Here is a 22,872-nt window from a genome sequence, read left to right on the forward strand (position 1 = left end):
ACACTGTGTTCTAGTAAAAAGCCTGCTCAGATTGGCCAGAGTCAGAGAGACTGTCTATTAAAAAAAGAACTGGTGTTGCCACGGAAGTGGGGGGTCGTCTTATATGCCAGAAAATACAGTAGTTTGTTTCTTGCTTGAATTAAACATTTCTATTTCTACTGAAATCTTCTAAGCACAAAGTGTTCTTAATTTTAAACATCAAGATTTTAATGAATGGCCTATCTCATCTAATATAACTTATCTACACATATCTACATCTTTATTAGTATTACCTTGAACGTAGACTTGAATGCAAAAGTAAGCAGAGCCTATTTGGCAAATAGGTGAAAAGTCCTGTCTTTCTTTGACACATTATCACTGTTTCACTCATCCAGAGATGGAATTGTGAAATAATATTTGTTATTACTTTTTACTTTCAGATAAAAATTGGCAAATCCTCTGTATTTAGCTTTAGTAATAAAAGTAATAATAACTAATTCCTGATATTAAAATATAACTTGGAAGTTTACAACACTTGGTCCCACATGTTTTTTTGCACTCAATGGTGAGGAGGTGGATATGCGTAAATATCAATTTTAACTCATTATAATCTTGTGAGCTTGATGTAATTGTCCCATCTAACAGATGGGTATGTTGAGGCTAAGTTAAGTGATTTGTAATTTAATATTTATGCTTACTCTATTATGCCATATGACACTGTTTCATGATACACAGTGACTCCCAAACTTGTTTTTTACTTTCTAGATCTACTACTTACATAATTTAGGTGTAATTCTCTCCATCCTAAATAGAAATACCTTTGCAATTTTTCCACACTATATATTCTAGTCATTGTATCATTCTATGTTGTGTTACATTCTATTTAAAAGTTTTTTTTTTCTAATTATAAAATGGACAAAGATATTCCCAAATGCCAAAAGATGTTTTACATGCTGTTTTTGGGTATTTATTACTATGGAATAATATCCAAGGTTCTGATAAATTTGTTTGTTTTTTTTTTGAAGGTATCTTTTCCTTATTATATATTTGTAGAAATTCATCTACATTTGTATGAGTCTTAGTCTAATAATTGAAATGCTTTTTTTTCTGTTTTCAGTTACTTGCTGTGTTTGTTTATCTTTCTCTTCAATCCTTCCAAAACTCATATAATAAGTTTATTTTAACTACTGCATTTGCTTCTATTTTGCTAGTATTTTCTCATTTTAATTTATGAAAAGTGGCAAAAGGAAGGAATGAGGTAATGTAAAATTAATAAAGTAAGAGTTGATCTTAAGAAATGAGAAAAAATCACAATAAACATAAAGTAAAAAAAAAACATAATAAGGTTTTGAGTATAGCTCAATGAAATAGAAAGCAGTAGTACAATAGAGGGTTTTAACAAAGCCAAAAGTTGGCTTGCTAAAAAAACATCAGCAAACCTTTGGCAAGAGTAATAAAAACAAAATCAACCTAAATTTTTAGGAAACAGGTTCAAATAGTGCACTGGTCTTTACTAGCTAATGTTTGACTTCTTTCAATTTTTCCCTTAAGATGGAAACATTTCACAACTATTTCTGTTCAATAAAATGTAACTATACTATGGAGTCTAAATTTATTCCTAATTTAAACATATAATTGGGACTAACAATATGGAAGCTAAACATTGTAGAATAAAATTTGTCAAATAAAGAAGGAAAAAAGAGGTCTTTTAGTTTCTGCTTTAAAACGATCTGGAGGAAAATGCATTTATTTAGGAGATACAAAATTTCAGAACAATAAACCTTTGTTGAGTATATCAGATATAGTGAAACACCTGAAAACCTTCTCTCTTAAGTTTCTAAAGAGAAGTTTCTGGTCAAGCTTCAGGAAAGACTGAAACCATTTATTTGTTTATTAAATAAGATTCATATTAAAATTTTATGAGTCAAACATCTAAGAACTACATCAAGAAAAGATTTTATGGATGAAGATGTTCTCTATATGTGTGTAGCTGTGTGTGTGTGTGAGTGTGAGTGTGAGTGTGAGTGTGTGTGTGTGTGTGTGTGTGTGTGTGTGTGTGTTTGGGTATGAGTATAGAGCAGCAAGTCAAAACAAAGACTGTTCCATGCCATGCATTAGTAGTACAAGAAAAGTATGCTGGTATTTGTGAATTCTCTGTTTTCAGATTTTAGAAAAGTAATGTGTGTATCAGAATTTTTAGGATATATTCCTAGTAGTGGGTTCACTAGCAATTCCTTTTTTTTTTTTTTTTTTTTTTTTACCAATTTTCTGTTTATTCTTATGTATGATGTAAATTGGTGGTCCATTTCATTTTTTTATGTACCTGTCCAATTTTCCCAGCACCATTTATTAAAGAGACTTTCTTTACTCCATTGTATGCTCTTGCTTCCTTTGTCAAATACGAATTGAGTGTAATGACTTGGGTTAATTTCTTGGTTATCTATATGCCAGTATCAGGTTATTTTGATTACAGTGGCTTTTTAATATAACTTGATATCTGGTACTGTGATCCCTCCAACTTTTTTCTTTCTCAAGATTGCTGTGGCTATTCAGGGGATTTTTTTTGTTCCATATAAATTTTTGGAGTATCTGTTCTAGATTTGTAAAATATATTGTTGGCATTTTAATAGGGATTGCATTGAATCTATATATTGCTTTGTATGGACATTTTAATGATATTAACTCTATCAATCAATGAACATGGTATATTCTTCTACTTATTTATATCTTTATCTCTCTTTCCAATGTTCTTTAGTTTTCCGATAAAAGGATTGTAGAATCTCAGAGGAAAAGTGGGGGTGGGGTGGTAAAAGATTAACCAAATAATTTGTATGCATATACGCATAACCCATGGACACAGATAATAATGTGGTAAAGGCCTGGGTGAGTGGGAGCAGGTTGCAGGGGGTCAATGAGGGCAAAATGAGACATATATAATACTTTCAACAATAAAATAAATTAAAAAAACAAGACTGCTATGAACATTCACGTACAAAAAAAAGTAATTCGTGTGTGTAATTCTTTCTTTACCTCACCAACTATTGGTAACTCACTTCCATGATATCTTTGGCACACTTAAGACAACATCCATTTACTTAAAATAAACAATTTCGTTTAATTGCATTTGGAATGTTCATGGGGAAAACTTTATAATAACTCCCTTAATTTCACCTTTGTCAGAGGTGAACATAGCCATTTTCATGCTTACTACTCATCACTGCACATAAAGTTTAGCATTTGCATGCACCATTAAAGAAGGAAGGTGAAAAATGTTTCGCATTTTATGGGCACCAAAGTCATGGTTTTCAGCTGTTCTTGCACCAAAATAATCTGTGCTGTCTAAGCAATACAACCTTCTGTGCTGGGGGAATCTTTTTTATATGAAGACTTCTGCCCTGCAAAGACAACAGTCCGTGCTTATTTTACTGAGGTTCTTTTCTCCTGTGCCATCTAAAGGTAAGGAACATATTAGATTGACTTTTGTTAAAGCTGATATTTATGTTTTGTGTGTATGTACATATGCATGCGTGTGCATTTATGTTTGTAAGAGAGAAAGAGAGAGAGAGAGAGATTAACAGATGGATATAAAATGTGTCATCCCCTAGCACATTACTATTCCAGAGCATGGGTAATGAATTCAAAATGACATTTCAATGGTATAGAAACATTACTTCCTTTATTCTTTTTTTTTTTTGTTACTTTTTTTTTCCACATTGAATCTGAAAGAGCTAGATTTTGTAAAGAGGGGGAAAAAAGAAAAACAAAATAAATGTTTGGGGCGGTATATGCAATGTATTCTAAAAATATAATTATTCACCATTCCCTTCTCTTTATGAACCATGAATTCTGCTTTTCTGTTTAAGGGAAATATAACACAATTACATCTGGAAGGCTTTTCCTGCCCTTTATTTTTTTTTAAATATCTAACTTAAAGTATTAGTAGTAGTAATATTAGTATATACATTTATGTACTAAATATTTTAATATAAAAACATTTATTTTATATTTTACATGGAATTTACTCAGTATAAGGGAGTTTTGGAGCTTGGGCATTAAGCAGAGCTCAATTAAATGTGCTTGCAAAAGTAGACATTCATTTCTTAAGAAAGATATTTTCTTCTGTAAAATAAACCAACAAAATAAAGGGAAATACTCATTAATTCCCCTAAGTCAGAGTGAAATTCAAAATAGAAATTTGGAAAAATAAAAATGTACTTGATAGTTAAATTTGTCATAAATCTTGCTTACTTGTTTAATGAACATGGTTATTTCAATTAGAAAGCATGCTGGATATTATGATGTAACCATGACCCAGATATGTGAAGCTGATTTTTAAATGCCTCCAGCTGTCTCTAATTAATGCATATCCTTCACCTTGAAATCTGAAAACAAGTGTAGCAACAAGGGTGTCATTAGTGTTAAGAGTATAAATATAGCATCATTAAATGGTACAGGAGGAAAATTTAGTCTAAATGTCACTTACCTTAAAAAGTTTTTAGAAAATCAAATAATTATATGGATATAATCTCATCAAGTGATATAAAATGACATATATGAGGATTATAAAAGTTTTACAATAAATCTGCCATAACATAAATCAAGATTCATATGTCAGCTTCTATAAATGAAAAGATTTTGATATAGGCAATTAATGCTCTAACATCAATTTTATAATTAATGTCAAATTATAAGGACTTAGATTCAAAATTTGTTTTAAGTATTGTTGGAAGTTTTTCCCACTTTAAAATTTATGTTCTGTTTCATACTTAATATGGGTCATCGAGTAGCATATAAAATGTGCTTCTACCCATGAGTATATTGAATAGTTACAGCTTCTAAGACGTGCTACATCAGTAGCCACTAACCACAGGTGGATATTTATATTTCAATTAATTAAAAAACCCAGTCCCTAGTTCTTCACATTCAAGTGCTTATTTTGTACATATGGTTATTGTATTGGACAGGACAAATATAGAACATTTCCATGTGGCTGATAGTTCTAACAGACAATGCTGCATAGAGTCCTGCTAAGGATTTCAGAGGTAGGCATTCAGAACTTCAGGAAGTATTAAAATGGCACAATTATTTTTCCTGGAAAGAAGAAAGAGGTCTGGCTTCTTGATGGTCTTTAAATGACAGAAAGGCCACAAAAAGAGGCAGCCAGCTGTTTTTCATATACTAGGAAGAGAAAGAAAAAACTCATTTATAATATAGTGGAGAGATTTAGGTTAAACAAAAAAGGTCAGGGTTATAAAAAATTTGAATGGCTTATAGAAATGTTTTCTTTCATGGCTTTCTCTAAGAAAACCATATACCTAGTGAAATCTGTGAATATTTATCATTGACAATTAAAGCAAATTCTTAGGTATTCTTTCCAAACTCATAGAGATTAAGTTATCAATTAATCAACATTTATTGTGTGGGTACTTCTTTCCTGTTTAGGGGAGATATAACACAATTACATCTGGAAGGCACTATACAAGAGAGATCATATACAGCAGGAACACTGAACACTGTTTACCCAATTCCTCCCTTTACAATATTACATTCCAGGAATTAGATAAAGAAGGAATGAATGAATAATAAATAAGTGAATAAATAAATAAATAAATAAGTTCCAGGTAATAAAAAAAGGAGTCATGAGAAGCATGAAATAGAAAAATATGGAGGAAGTGACTCTGGGTAGTACTAGTATATGAATTTTGGCTCCTCTGAGGAGTCCATATTAGTGCTGAGATTTTCACAGGGGGAAGAGCCCAACCATAACAGATCTGGATAATCTACGGGAAAACTGCTCCATGTAGTAAAATGAGGTAGTACCAAACCCTCAAAGTTCACATATGAAGGCGCAAACAAAACCACCATGTCTAGAGAATGATGAAGGAGGGAAAGAGTGGTTTGAGGTGAATTGGAGAAATATGCATGCCCAGTTCATGTAGGGCCCTCTGGAGTTAAATGTGTCCTGGTTGCAAAAGGAAGATGAGTAGGATTTAACAAGACATTTGGCTCTTTGACAGCTAGATGTGAAACCATGAGGGGAAGGGTGGGGCAATGAGGGCAGTCATTGGAAAGTATCAGGTCCAACTTCAAACTTATCAGTAGAGATGTTAGTGACTTGTCAGACTGAATGTGTTTGGATGGGTTGTCAGTAAGCTATAAGATAAAAAAAAAAGGATTATTCTTAGTGGTTGATGTGAGCAAAGAGATAAATGGTGGTAGAACATGGTGCAATAGTGCAGTGTTGGTGGGGGCCAGTTTGGGCAAAATTCCTGCTAAGTCTGAAATATATTTTAGTCATTGTAGTTAACATGTATAACATACATCCTATCTAATAAAAGAGTAATATGCAAATTGACTGTGCCTTGCTACACCAAGTCGCACCCACAACCCACGCCCACCAACTAATCAGGAGCGAATGTGCAAATAAACCCAACCAAGATGACTGAGACCACAGAGAGCAGAAGGGAAGCTTGGGTTTCCCCTGCAATGGAGGAAGCCAAGCTTTCCACCTACCCTTGCCTGCCTAGGCCTCCGCTCTATCCACTAAGCCAAACCGGTTTTGGCCCAATCTCTTTCTTCATTCTTCCCAGGGCTGTGCTGTGCCCTCTCCCTATCCAATCCCTTTTCTAGATGATCTGGGTTCTCTGCCTTTATCTTTTCTGATCTTTACCCCAGGCTAGACTACTCCCCTTTATGGTTGCCATTTTGGTTCCTACTGTGCCTGTGTCAATGTTTTGCTTCATCACCTGGCTCCTACTGCAAGTGCACTTAGTAAGAAGGACCTCCCTCTGTGCCATCATGGCCTTTATTGCACATGGGCCAGCAAAGGGGTTTTCCCCTTGCTGGTTCTTCCTCCTACTGGTAGTCTGTGGGATCTGGAACAGAGTGGTTGCTCCCTAGGGAGATTAGAAAGCTATTTTTTCCTGCCCAATTGGGGATTACCATTCCTTTTATGGGAGATGTGGCTGTCTCCTGGAGTATCCGTGAAGCTGTAGTTTCCTAGTTAGTCAGGCTTAATTAAATGACCGTCTCCTTCTCTTTCATTAATATCTAACCTCCTATACTAACAATATGAAAAGATGATCAACATCACTAATCAAATGCAAATTAAAACAACAATGAGATATCAACTCACATCTGTCAGCATGACTATCAGCAATAAATAAAAAAACAACACACCGAAACCGGTTTGGCTCAGTGGATAGAACGTTGGCCTGTGGACTGAGGGTTCCCAGGTTCGATTCCGGTCAAGGGCATGTACCTTGGTTACAGGCACATCCCCAGTGTGGGGTGTGCAGGAAGCAGTTGATCGATGTTTCTCTCTCATCGATGTTTCTGCCTTTCTATCTCTCTCCTTTCCTCTCTGTAAAAAATTAATAAAATATATTAAAACAAACAAACAAAAAAACAACAACAACAAGTGTTGCTGAAGATGTGAAAAAAAGAGAGAACTCTCATGCACTGTCAGTGGGAATGCAAATCGGTGCAGCCACTGTGGAAAGCAGTATGAAGTAAATTCAAATAAAAATAGAACTGCCTTTATGACCCAGTGATTTCACTTCTGAGAATATATCTAAAGAAACTTGAAACACTAATTTTAAAAAAATACATGCACCTGTATCTTCATTGCAGTGTTATTTACAATAGCCAAGATTTGGAAGCAACTCAAGTGCCCATCAGTAGATAATTGGATAAAAAAAACCTGTGGTACATTTATAAAATGGAATACTACTTTGCTATAAAGAAGCAAAAAAGCTTACCTTTTGCAGCAGTATGGATGAACTTGGAGAGTACTATACTAAGTGAAATAATCCAGTCAGAAAAATATAAATTCCATATGATTTTATTTATATGTGGAATCTAAGGAACAAAATAAACTAACAAAATAGAAACAGACTCATAAATACAGAGAACAGATTGAGAGCTGTCAGATGAGAGAAGGATTGGAGTACTGGGTAAAAATGACGAGGGTATTAAGCAAAAAACCAACAACAAAATACCTCATAGATAGAAACGATAGTATAGTGATTACCAGAGGGACGTGGGAATGGGGAGAGGGAGAAGAAGGTAAAGAAGAGATAAATAGTGATGGAAGGAGACTCGACTCAGGGTAGTGAACACACAATACAATATATAGATGATGTATTTTAGAATTGTATATCTGAAATCTATATAATTTCATTAACCAATATCACCCCAATAAATTCAATTAAAATAATTAATTAATTAAATTAAAAAACATATGTCCACAAAAAGTTTTATTAGATATTATTTGTAACTTTATTAATAAGAGCCAAACATTAGAAACAATGACTATGAGACAATGGTAAGACTCATTGTAGAAACTTTGTTACTGGGTGCTTATATTCTTGCAACCAACTACTCTGTCCTGTGATGCAGAGGCTGACACCTGAGCAAGCCTTAACTATTAATGACTTCAGTGAACTTATCCTGAAATTTAAAGCACTGATTTTACACAGGTGATGGAACTGCCTTGGCAGCCAAGAGAAAGTATAGATAGAAGAGTTTGATGCTAGAAATCTTGAGAAAGAATGGATGAATTTTAACTTTTCATTTCTTTCTTTTTAAAAAAATATATTTTATTGATTTTTTACAGAGAAGGAGGGAGAGAGATAGAGAATTAGAAACATTGATGAGAGAGAAACATCAATCAGCTGCCTCCTGCAGACCCCCTACTGGGATACATGCCCTTGACCAGAATTTCATCTGTGACCTTTCATTCCACAGGCCAACACTCTATCCACTGAGCCAAACCAGTTAGGGCTTAACTTTTCATTTCTTATTCACATGGAAAATGCATTTTTCCACTAAGCATTTGGTGTTGAATTCTAAGTTCTTACGTAAGGCATTCTCATTTTTTTAAAAGTCACTTTTCTAAAAAGATTCATTGATAACTTTGAACCCATTTTCATTTTTAATATTATTAGCACATGCTTCTGTTATGTCTTCTGTGTGTATAAATTAATCCCCTACAACCATACAAAAGGAGTTGACTATAAATTTAAACAAACATGGTCTGTGTGCTAAGTGCTAATGTAATTGTCATTTTGCTACACAATGAAGCTATATTATGTTAAAAACAATTCAAAATAGTAAAAATTTAAATGAATGTAATATATTACTGTGTAGCTATAAAATAGAGAATGATTTCTTGGCTACTCAGACTCAGTTTATTTCATCTTCAGAGCTTCAGGGTTCCTGTTAATCCTTAGGTGGAAATTATTTCCAAGTGCATCAAGAAACTGAACCTTTATACTGTAGTAGATAGGACACATTGTCTCAAGGAATTTTGGAATCATCTGTCAAAGAATAATTTAATTTATGTATTTTGTAAGGAGTGTGGGAGATGAGACTCATTATCAGCAGCTTGTCCTAGATAATTTAACATTATTTTATAACACTTGTCCTAGATAATTTAACATTATTTTATAATAAAACCATCACAACAATTCCAGATTTTGTATTCCTATTTTCACAGTTACTGAGATTTGGGCATTTTGAAAGTTGTCCAATTTCAACTAGCTACTGCAAATCCTAGTCTCTCTCTTGCACTTTTTATTTGTGCACATTTAGAATCATTCTGAAGACATGGTAGAATGTTTCAAACAGAAATGATTACAGCAATTTAATGTATATTTTACTTTAAAGTTTGTAAAATGTGTATATATATATATATATATATATATATACACATTATCTCTTGTTATCTTTAAGATGGTTCTTGTTCTTTGTATTCAATTTGATAAAGGCATTTTGGGAAGAATGATGCACTGTAAGAATCTTTCTGATGTCTCCTCAATAGGGTTAGATTAATGTAATTAGGTTTATTTGAGAGGCAGAAAATAAAACCAGGATTTTAGAGCTTAGTTAAGGAAGCACCCACCAAAATATTTAAGTAATATGTCCTGAAAACCTGATTGTTTTCTAGAGCTCAACACAATCAGAGAGAACTCGACTAGTTTTCCAGGCACATCATTTCACACATACCTCCAGCTCAGTTAATTACAGTATCGATGGGGAAATCTGGCTGCTCCAAAGAGGCAGACATATGTATTAAAAATCACAAATATTACAGTGAGTCATGACCTGATTTCTAACAAGTGGATTAAGTCATCATAGGGGTAAAATATTGCATTTCAAGTATACTATCTTTCTACCACATTAACGTTGAAAACAAAACATTTTTATTCTGGAATATTAAACTCTCCATGAAAGTTGATAAAATAATAGTGTACTATTTACTCTTCATCTATATTTCATTAATAATAACATTTTATAGGAATATCATACAATGCTCAAAATCAAGTTATTTGTACAATACTACTAAGTACACTATGGCCTATACTCATATTTCACCTGTTTAATTTTAAATTTTACTTATATTAATTTATATTCTTAGTCATTTATTTATTCATGATGCTTTCTTAGAAGTTTTTAACTTATGCTTCTGCTGATGTATTAAGAGGAGTCAATCTTTATATTTCCATTTACAGATTTAGAGTGAGACAGAAGACATCCTTCTGGGAGTAAGAGAAAATTATATGAAATATCCTAAGGGGAAAAAAGATATCTTGTCTTCCCTTTTGTAAACATAGCTAATACAGAAACATTCTTCTTTAGTCTGACTCACCCTATTAAAAATAGTAGGAGAAATAAAATCTACATTGAATATAAATTAGTTTACAAGCAATAGAATATATTAAACATAAAATATATATTTATATTATAATGTAAAAAATCATTGATAATCAAGCAGGACATTTTTTTGGAAATTGAAATACCTAAAAGCTGCTGATAAAGGCACAGGCAATTAGGCAATGAGGCCAGGTTATTTATTTTAAGAGAACTTCAGAACAGACATTTGGGAAGGCCAGGTTTTCTTGGCAATTCTCTGGTTGGAATACTTGGGGCAGAAAACACTTAACTGGTGCCAGCAGCTTGTGCTATTGCAATTTAAATGCCCAGAATTAACTGTAAAACCACCTTTAGATCATGTTCGTTTTCAAAACTCCCTTTTCTGTATTTTGAACTTTTATTTTATTTTTGATCATTATTCTTTTATATTTTTCAATACTATAAAGTATTTAATTTAATCTGCATGAAGTATAGTATTAAAAAAGTCATTCTTATTGAAGCCATTCAGTTCCCATCAATATATACAATAAAATGTAGACCTTTCTGTATACTAAAATGTTTTCTTCTTTTTGGTACATAGACAAACAATGATTTATTTCTGTAAAAATAAGATACATAAAATCCATATTTTGGCATCAGAGTCCTTAGGCCAAGTAACAATAAATTTTAGAAGAAACCATTTACATATACTGGAAGGTTAAATCTATACAGCTACTTTATTCACCAATAAACTAAATGACTTTTAAATTTTATTGATTCCGCATTACTTTAAATTTTATTCTAACTTGAACAAAGTTATTTATATTTCTAAACTAGATAAAAATAATCCCTATTAAGTGTACATCACATGATAGGAATTATTCTAAGTATTTTGCATAAATTTAATCACTAAAATTTCTTATGTATTATGTCCTCATTTTTTAATATGAAGAAACTAAGGCAATAGAGATTAAAGAGAGAATGCTCATGTTGCTTAAAAGATTGGGTGGTGACTCTTATGAAGGTTTTCATCTCTAAAATTCTGCGATGTTGCTAAAAATATTAATAACTGTAAATAAAAGCTCTAAGGGTTATAAAATGGCACTAAATCCTTATCTTGTTAGAAACAGATCATCAATTACACTTACTAATTTACTTGCAAGAATTTGAAATTAGTTCTAGCTAGTAGTTACCAACCTTTCTGGCCTTATGGACCACCAGTGGTCTGCAGACCACCAGTTGGTGACCACAGCTTCAAAGGTTTGGGTAATATGATTTATGGTAAAAGTAGTCTTCATAATAACATCTAGAATTAAGGAAAGGGATCTGATATCTTAAACTATTAAGATAACAGAGTAGAAAAAGTAGACATTAAATGTCCACACTCTGAAAGTTATTTATAGATTCAATGCAATCTCTATCAAAATCCCCAATGGCATTTTTAACAGGAAAAAAAAAAAAGCTAAAATTTGTATGGAATCATAGAAGAACCCAAATAGCCAAAGCATTCAGGAGAAAGGACAAAGTTAGAGGCATCACACATTCTGATTTCAAACTATGCCACAAAGCTGCCAAACCTCGGTTCTTAAACACTCAGCTCAAACAATTCAGTTCTTGAGCAAGTTGCTCATGGAAAAATGTCTTGGATGTCAGTTGTTGAACAAAATTTTGGTTATTGCCCTGATGAACTCGTGTTGATATATATATATGATCAATCAGAAATCTCTCAGGTGACAAACAAAGAAAAGAATGCCCTAGTATGAGTCAGTTTACCACAAAACCTCATACTGTTAATATCTCAGGAAATTGTTATGTGAACATGTTGTGTTCTTTTGTACTGTATATAAGAACAGTTAAAACAAGGAATAATTTAAAGATCTGGAATAGATTAATTCAATTTACATTATTTGTAATGGGAAAAAAATGATTCAGTTTTCCAACAAATGGCTTCTCAAACAGTCTTCTGAAATGAATTATGTTCGAGAACTGAGATTCCAGTGTAATTAAAACTGTATGGTACTGGCAAAAATAAATAGACATATAGACCAATGAAATAAAACTGATAATCCAGAAAGAAACCTCCATATTATAGTCAACTAATATTGGCAAAGGGAGCCAGGAATACACGATTAGAAAATGAGATTCTCTTTAAGAAATCGTGTTGGAAAAATGGGGTAACCACATGCAGAAAAATGAATTTAGAACTTTATTTTATACCACTTAGAAAAACTAACTCAAAATGAATTAAAAATTAACATAAAATCTGACACTATAAAACTGAAAAGAAAACATAATGGAAAAGCTCCTTAACATTGATCTTGACAGCAATTATTTTAAGGTTATAACACCAAAGGTACAGGCAATAAAAGCAAAAATAAACAAGTGGTACTACATCACATTAAAAATTCTGCACAATAAAATAATTGACAGTATAAAAAAAGGCAACATATGGATGTTGAAAAATATTTGCAAAACATATACCTTATAAGGAATTGTAGAACCCTGTTAACAGTATGCTGGATGCTCAAGGCCAATTGGAGTGTGAAGGCTCTATTCAGCGTATGCCAGATGGCCAAGGCCACTCTGAGTGTGGGAAAATTAATCAGAATGTTCAAGATTAAGATGCTATATGCAGGTGCCAGGATACAGCAATCCAGACTGAGCAAACATGTCATTCTATAACCCAAAAGACAGAGGTCACTATCTGTCAAAAAGCATTTTTTGTCTAAGTAATATAAAATACTAGAGGCCCGGTGCACAAAATTTGTGCAAAGTGGCGGGGGAGGGGGGGTGGATCTCTCAGCCCAGCCTGCACCATCTCCAATCTGGGACATTCCTCTCACAACCCAGGACTGCTGGCTCCTAACTGCTCACCTGCCTGATTGCCCCTAACCACTTCTGCCTTCCAGCCTGATCACCTTCTAACCACTCCCCTGCCAGCCTTTTTGCCCCTAACTGCCCTCTCCTGCAGGCTTGATCACCCCTAACTGCCTTCCCCTGCATAACTGGTCACCCCCAACTGCTCTCCCCTTCAGGCCTGGGTCCCCCACAACTGCCCTCCTTGCTGGCCTGGTCCATCCCAACTCCAACTGCCTTCCCCTGCTGACCTGATCACCCACAACTGCCCTCCCTTGCAGGCCTGGTCCATCCCAACTGCCCTCCCCTGCTGGTCATCTTCTGGTGGCCATCTTGTGGCCTCATGGGGGCAGCCATCTTTGACCACATGAGGGCAGCCATTTTGTGTGTTGGAGTGATGGTCAATTTGCATATTACTTTTATTATATTTGATATGAATGTGTATTAAATCAACATATTATACCTCGAATGTACACAATTTTGTGTCAATTATATCTCAGTAAAACTATAATCAAAAAGAAAATACACATCTTATAAATATTAGCCCATTTGTTTTTTACTATAATAAAACAATAAAAGTTATAAAATTGATATGTTCATAATATTTAAATTTTAATTTAAATCATACACCTGAGGAAAGAAGAGGTATAGGCATGCTCAACGGAGAGTACAAATTGGCATCCTTTCTCTTATGGGTTTTTATGTTATCTAAAGGTGGGAGTTTTAGGAGACGTCTCAGGGAAGCATCTCAATAGAATATTCAGCAGCTTTCCAGGTGTGTTCTTTAATATGCTGATTCATCAAAATGAGTGTATAGGGGGATTTGGGATCATTCTCTGGTTAACTTCAGTGTTTTACTTTTATCTTGGATTTTTCTACCTCTGTTTTTTTCTCTCTCACTTATTCCTGTTCTGCAGTTTGGTTGACATTAATGGCACTTACTGGGTCTCTGTTATCTATCTTCTTGGCTAGGGTGATTTAAGCTACTTGCAGTCTAGTTGGGGAGGACAGGTATAAAGGATTTGCTCTTGGTTAGTGAAAATAAGATCTTGGAATTTATTAGCAGACTGTTAATTGCTCTGTCTTGTTTAGCTATCTGTATCAGCTTCCCTCATTCCATTTGCAGAGGAATTTCTTAGCTTGTTACTTTCCTGCCTCAGATTTAAATTGGCATTTAATCAGCATGAAAAAAACACACACACGCATATATTTAGAATTCATCTTAAAATCCAGAAACTTAGAAACGTGGAGGGAATTCTATGCTTTGTGATATTCCCTTCAAATAGTCTTACCTCTTACGATTGACTCTGTATAATCCTCTTTAGAGTTTAAATATTTTAACTTGGTTTATAACTTTTACTTTAACAGAAATGTTGTGTAGAGAGAGAGCTACATTTCAAGAAAATAATGTTTTGCTTGTGGGAGGAGTTTCTACATAAGAAACACAGGTGATCTTGAACAAAGGAATGCCTCATGAAACACTATCTCGTGTTATAATGAATAGAGCAAGAGACTTTTTTTTCTGATTTTTTTTTAATTTAGGGAAAGGTCTTATCTAATAGACTCTATAAATCAGTCTGAAGAGAATTTAATTTATCTCTAAGTGGGATTTAAAAAAAGAAAAAAAAAAAGGCTTTCTCTATCTTCCCATGTAATATCCAATATTCTAATAAGCAGTTCCAGAGTAGTATTTCAAACTAGGATTTTGGCAACAAGAAGGGCTGTCAATGCTGTTAGGATTTTAAGGAAAAAGTTTGTAAATTGGTTGCATAATATTCCCTATTTTACTCTTTGCTTTCTCAACTAAAAAAATTTCCTATTTTCGTTCACTGACATTTTGCAGTTTTAGCCTTGAAGATTATTTATTCTCAACATTTTTTCAATCATTGCCATGTTGCCAATGCCTGTAATACAAAGCTCTAGAACACAAATCTTCAGGAATCATTGTAATAGCCAGCATTTTTATTGCTGTTACAAAAGTGATGGTCATTTATAATTTTGACTGAATTTTGCTGCTGGAAAAACCCGTGTGAGGACTAAACATAAACATTCAAGAAGCATTTCCAAGACAGTGTTATTTGGTGGGAAGCTATGTGCAAGAATTTTACAAAGACAGTGCAACCTCTGTAGAAGGTGGGAGGGGGAAATACATTGGACTGTAAGTTTAGAGAAACAAGTTTTATTTTTGGTTACATTACCAGAAAGGGGACCTGGACCTTGGCGGGTCTGCCTACGGCCGGCAGTAGTGTGTGGGTTCTTGTTTCGTGCAGGAAAAATTTCTCAATATGGGTCCAGGTAAATTTTAGAAGACATTTATTAAATAATTCTGGGGACAGGGAAACAAGAAAAAGCTGGGGAATGAGCCTAAGCTGGTCTGTTTGGGCTCACTAGGAAGTCAGAGAAAAGGCTGCTTTGGGGACAGTTTCAGGGGTTTTGCTCAGGATGATCTGCCACTGCCCACTGCTGCCCTGGTTTCAAGAGTCTTGGGGCCCCCTGGGGTTTTGGAGATGCAGGCCTGTGGGGGAGGAAAGTGGGAAGTGGGGTGATGCTTGGACTTTAGTCTTGAGGGATTTTAAAGGCTGGGAATTTAGGGGAGGTCCCAGGGGAGAATTTCAATAGAAGAGTCATCAGCTTTATGCTGATGCACCAAAATGAGATTTATTCTTTTAACTTCATTTGTCCTTGGGTGTAGTTGGCACTATTTGGATTTTTGCTGTCTGTCTGAGTAGAGTGATTTAAACTATTTATCCTCTGGTTGGAGAGGAGAAATGCTAACCACTTACTCTTATGGGCCCCTGGTTTAGGGAAGATAGGATTTACTAGATGGCTGTGAACTGCTTTTTAACTATCTGTCCCAGTTTCCCTATTTCTGTTGTCCTGGCTTACTAGCCTGTCTCAGTTATAGTACCTGTGACATTGGACACTTAACTATCATATATGTTATATATGACAGGATGTATTTGGACTCAGAACCTCAAAAACATTTACACTAAAACTTATAATTTCTTTGTTTTAATGCTTCATTAATGGACATTTAAATTATATAGTGCTTTTGCACATGAAAGGGAAGAAAGAAAATTCAGTCCTGATTTTTGCTATATATTGGTTGATTTGTTTTATCCTCATTGCTAGGTAATTTTTAGAAATGATTATCTTATAACTTTTCCGAGATCACACAGCTAGTAAATTAAGAAAAACTGTCAGTCAGAAATTGGTTCCCAGTTTCATTCTCTTTCTGCTATTTGGCAGTTACTCTGTTTTCCAGCAGAAATTAAAATATGCTTCACTGTTTTTATTCATGTTAGAGGGATGTGTTTATATATTCAGGAATTAAAAGTCTTTAGTTATTCTTTGCATATTATATTTCTTAAATATTAGGAAAGTATGTGCTTACCAATTAATGCTTTTAAATGGTTTAACCTTGGTAAGCATTAACAATTTTACTACATATTGCACTTAGAGTAGTAATTTTCTCATTTTAAGGAAGTGTAATAATAGAAATTGCATGAGGGTCTAGTTATAGCCCAGATGCACAGAAATAATTTCCTGGAACTATTTGATACCAAGTTATTCTATATTCAGATAACTATTCTATATTCTATATTCTATTCTAGATATATTGTGTAAAAAAATATGCCTTTTCAAGTTTTAAATAATGATATAGTTCATTTGAGCCTGAAAAAGTTAATGTATTGATAGATTAAATATAGCTTCTAAGAAGAATATTATTTTGTTTTAGGAAAAAATTTATGGTAACTCTAGATGTGAGGTTTTTACATCATTCAAGGGAAGATTCGTCCAGGAATGTTTCTGATTAAGGTTACTTATTTTCAGTGTGCCATCCCTGTTTCTGTGCTCTGAATCTTGTTAGGAAATTCTTTGGGGGCATGCGTCACAACCTGAACATTTAACATTTGTAACCTATTTTCTTAGAACTTGCATTTCATTTCCTGTGCTGAACAAGCTAGAGAGTTTGCCCTTTGATATATAAAAAATGCACTTCAAGAAAGATCAGGCAAAGAAAGTTATGGTGCTTGTCATCTTTTATAAATTAAAAAAGATTTTTTAAAAAACACTGTGAGCATGCATGTGATTGAACAAAATATATGTTTAATTTCATAACACATCTTTCTAGCAGATATATTTATGGCTTTATAGTTCATGACAAATACATTTTTTGGTGACTACAATGAAAAATATAATTACTTTGCATTCTTATTGTTTTAATATATTATTTTAGTCATCTTAATTATTATTCAGAAGGCAAGAACAATTAAACAAGTGACAGCTTTGCTATGTACTTCTAATATATTTAGTTTATTTTTTAGACCGAATCTATAAATTTTGCATGTATGCATTTAAATCTCCTAATTGAAGAGAACTCCAACTCATTTTGATAATAAATATGTCTTTATGTAAAATCTCTTAAGAAAGTACTTTCTTAATCTACCCAAATCTAGCAAAATGTCTGGCCATTTATCATCTTTTTTTCATACATATTCAATACAAACAAAAAAATGAAGGGCTACATAATGAAGTAGTAATATCCACTAGTTTTATTTTGCTGTATAAGAGTAAAATTCAAATTTTGTATTTGGTGCAAAATTACGTGAATTGCATGGGATAATTTTCTAAAATAGAACTTTTATAAACTGCTTTTACACATACTTAAATATTTCATTCATTCAACACATTTATTGTATATTTATTAATGCTGAACCTATTATGCTAGATGTTGGAGATGTAATATTAATATGACATAATTTTATTTTCAAGACAATTATAAGTAAATAGGCAATTAATTGACTGATAATTTCTGTGATGAAAGAGAGTACAAGCTGCTACTGGAGCACATAAGAAGCACACTAATTTTTCTTGGGAGTGATCAAGGAGTCAAAGGTGTGGAAATGGTATTTTAGCTAAGACCTGGAGGTTGAGAAAAAAGCCAGGACTTTTATTAGGTGGAAGAAACATTTTAAGGGTTTCAGAGTCTCTTGGGATATACTAGCATATCAATGCCTCTGTGAATAAATGTGAAATTGGAATTTTTGGATAGTGCCGCTAACCCCTCATTTTATGTTTGAGACTCGTGGTCTTGATTACATTTATCTCAAGTTCTAGGATAATCTGAATTTTGGCCAAAATGAACTTCTATTCCCCTGAAATTTCCCAGTAAATCTTGCTGCATGACTCCTTCAGAAATTTCTCAAAAAATGTATAGCAATTTAGATAGTGAATAAGACTACCTAAATCTTTAAGAATACATGGTACTTAATGTAGTTATTAAAAATCATGGATCCTAGTCAGTATTCTAGCTGAAAAAAAAGTAATTAACTGAGCTTGTGAATTATTTTTCTCATCTTAGTAACTATATGGCATTGAATAAATTAAATTATTATGTGCACATCAGCCAATATTATTGCTGTTATTACAATACAAAATACTCAATTATTCACAGTTCAATTTAGTCATGTCACAATGACAGCCATCAAAAGAAAATTAGAAAAATAAAGGAAGATGCAAAACATTTTTGGTTTAATTGCTTATATTAATTTCAGTAGGGAACATATATGGAAAGGATCAGCATAAGGAAATGAGAGCAATAACCAATGATTGTCTGAAATGTGAAATTATTTTTATTATAGTTTGGACTTGTTTATTTTGGGAATTAGGTTTCTTTTTCCTACAGATGAAAATATTAGACAATTTTTGTTAATTTGTAATATTTTAGGGTTATATAGGGACCCTGAAATATAATAATTTATTATCATTTTTAAGAAAAAGGCTTCTATTACTGATAAATTTTGTTGAGGTCATAAGGGGATAATCATAATTGATGGTTGAGTCATTTTATTGGAATACAATTATTTCTTTCCACATGCCTTCTTTACTGAACACACATTCAGATTTATTAAGATGTCAGAGGGTTGTTGGCTATATTGACCCCACAAATCATATACTAGAGATATATTCAGGGTATTATACTTTAGAATTTTCCTAGGCAACATATCTCTGTGAAATTGAACACCAAATATTAAATTAATAGAAAAGCTTCCAGCTCCAAGTGGAGACCAAAAAATAATTGAATTACCACCCATAAAAGCAGTCTTATGAACTATTTAAAAACAGTGAAGGATATTAATTTGTTGTCAATTTTAATAACATAAAGCAATGTGGCATTTATTAGCCCAATGGAAAAAAGTAATATAAGTTCTAGCCTTTCAATTACCCTACCACCCACATAGACTTGGCCAACTGGAAGACTGTTCCTCTTTGTTTCTTCAGGCACTGCTCTTTGTCTTTTGCAAGTGCACTTAATTTTCTTTTACTTCCATATTGAACAGCACTGTAAAAGAATAACAATTTACCAGACTATCTAAAAATGAAATTTCTAGGGATGATGGGAAACATTTTAGTCTGTAACTTCTATTTGTTTTTTAATCATGAAAGCTTTATTCTTTCAGAAATAATAATGTGTATTCCAACATAGAAACTTTCAAGAGTTCTTAACTTGACATCTGGTGACCCAGGATCTCATTCACTTTAGCAGATGTCTCTGAGTTTTTATTTTTCGGTGAAATATCATCATTACTTGTATTAAAATAAGACAGAATGTGTAGTGCAGACCAACAATTCATATGTCCAGCTTTGGTCATGGTCTGATCTAGAGGTATGAGGTACATGTGCAGTGAGCAGAGTCCTTATTTTAGCTAGGTAAATCTGAAAGATCACCAGAGAAACTTTTTTAAGTTAGAGAAAAATAAGGTCACTAACATCTCCTTTTCAAGTCAGTGTTCAGTGTCAGCTGGTAAGTAAAGTGCTCTCAGAATTGAGTGGCTAGATACAATGAAGTCCTTCCAGTCTAGGTGGGATTAGGAATATTTGGCCCTATTTTACTTGCCATGCAACAACCCATTTTGCTGTGGCCTATGTTGTACTCTAAGAGATGCACTAAATCACTTGGCCATTAGTGAGTAGAGCCAGTGAAAAATGGAGAAAATTATACTTTTTAATTGAATACAAAATACATGTGGAGTTTAGAGTTTGAGCAATCCTGTCCTAAATTATGTGAATAGCCTCACTACAGGGATTTTACTCAATATTTCTTAATTTGTAAACATTTATTTTTTGTTTTGTAACACATTCTTTATTTTATAATAAATCTAGAAACAATAAATGCAAAGTAAACATAAGTCAACGTCTAGTGAAATGCCTACTGCATTTCAATTTCCCTAGAAAGTTCTTGATAAACATGTAACCACAAAATGCTGATATTTACTGTGGGATCTACAGTGATATTACTGAACAGATGAAGAACAAAGACTGCTGCAAAGTCTTAACAGCTACTTCAAAAGTTAGGAGATATTTTAAGAACTCAGACTGTAGCAAAATTATGTGTAAAATTAAGTTTGTGAATATTGAGTTTGCATGTAGTTCAAACTGCTTGCTTTCATTTCCAATTTCTTGTGCAGATACAGAAAGTATCTTCTTATGCTAGATCCATTAACAGAAGAATTTCACAAAAACTTACATAACACAGATTTAATGTGTTATTAGATACTTCAAACTGAATACCAAAAAGTTAATTGTGCCTGGCTAGTGTGGCTCACTGGTTGAACATTGACCCATGAACCAGGTCAGGGTTCGATTCCTGGTCAGGTCGGGTTGCAGGCTTGATCCCTATTTGGGGACATCCAGGAGGCATCCAATTAATGTTTCTCTCTCATCATTGATTCTCTCTCTCTCTCTCTCTCTCTCTCTCTCTCTCTCTCTCTCTCTCTCTTTCTCTCTGAAATCAATAAAAATATATTCTTTAAAAAAGTTAATTCTGAGAAATGTGATTTAGTTGCATCCAATTCATGTAATCCAAAGTTTTAGTAAACTCATTAGATCATAGAAAAAATATCTGACCATCATTTTAAATGCTAGCATAAACTCAATTAATGTTCAAATTAAAAATTGCTTTGAGGTGACAGCGTGAATACAAATTTTGGTAAAACACTTCCTGAAGGCAAAACCAGGTTCTTATTAAGAAATTCTAAGAAGTAGAAATGCCATTGGTAAAAGGTGAAAGATTTATGCGATCTGAAGACAAAACAGAGTATAGAAATGCAATTGGTTGTGATGAACACCTAATGTATAATTGTGTAGAAACTAGCTGTAATATTATACCAATCCAAATAGAAATTGGATTGTCAGAATACATTCTACTATTTTAATACATGCAGAGTGAAAGTAACTTCTTCGAAGTGACAGTGATGTTGAATACCAAAATACTTCAGCTTTGTAGTGCAGGCTTTCTGACATATTCCTTCTCTCAATTTGATTTTAAACATATATGAGCTTTTGAAATTTAATTTAATTTGTAAATCAAGCTACACATATGGCAAAAAAAATTTTAATTTTTGGTATATCACGCCTTTACATTTTGTTCACATTCTGTTTAAAATTTCTTTGAAATCTTTAATCAAGGTATTTAACAAATGGGGCATAAAATAACTTTGGCTTTTAAAGCTTTTATTCAATCAAAGTTTTATTTAAAATAAAATATACAACTGAAAACCATTAAAATTTATGTTCACAGAAGCAAGATAGGAAGTGAACAAATTAGATGATGAGAGCTTACATAGTGTTTCAGATTTACTTTATTTTTTAAAATCTTTGTTAATCCTCACCTTAGGATATTTTTTCCATGGCTTTTTCAAAGAGGGGGGAAGGAGGGAGAGAGAGAAAGAAACATTGAAGTGGGAGTCATAAGGACCAGCTGCCTCCCTCATGTGCATTCCTGAATGAGGGCAGGGAGTGAACCAGAACCCAGGTATGCGCCTTTGGCCAGGAATCGAACCCATGACCCTTTGGTCTCTGGGCAGCCACTCTAACCACCTGGAAACACTGGCCAGGGCTTGATTTACTTTAATAATTGTGCTGTAGAACAGTTCTACTTATATAAGGCTCTTTTAATTATATTCCCATTTTTAATTTGATAAGTTTATATTCTGTAAAGAAGAAAATTAAAATATATCAGCCTTACAATTTCACAGAACCCATGTTTGGAAAAAAACTAATAAAAACATAAGTAGAGACATTATTTTATAAATTTTATCTTGAAAAAATATTTTTCTAAGAAAGGTATTTAGTGGGCAAAAGGATAGTAGCCATGAAAACTCTGGTTAAAATGTTGACACAATTTTTTTTTTTTAAAGTAACTCAAAGTGAGAAGAATTTTCATTTCACATAATTTGCTCTGATTTTGTTAGGTAGCTCAGTACCTACAGAGAAAATGTTTTGTCAATTAAAATATAATAGTCAGAGAGGAGTCAACCAAAGATGTCAATTTTTTTAAAGATGTCACCTCACCCCAGTGTAGATTATAAAATGTACAAACACACTATTCTGAACATA

Source organism: Pipistrellus hanaki, assembly GCF_964339955.1.
Source record: "Pipistrellus hanaki genome assembly, chromosome: 3".
In the NCBI taxonomy this organism is placed as follows: Eukaryota; Metazoa; Chordata; class Mammalia; order Chiroptera; family Vespertilionidae; genus Pipistrellus; species Pipistrellus hanaki.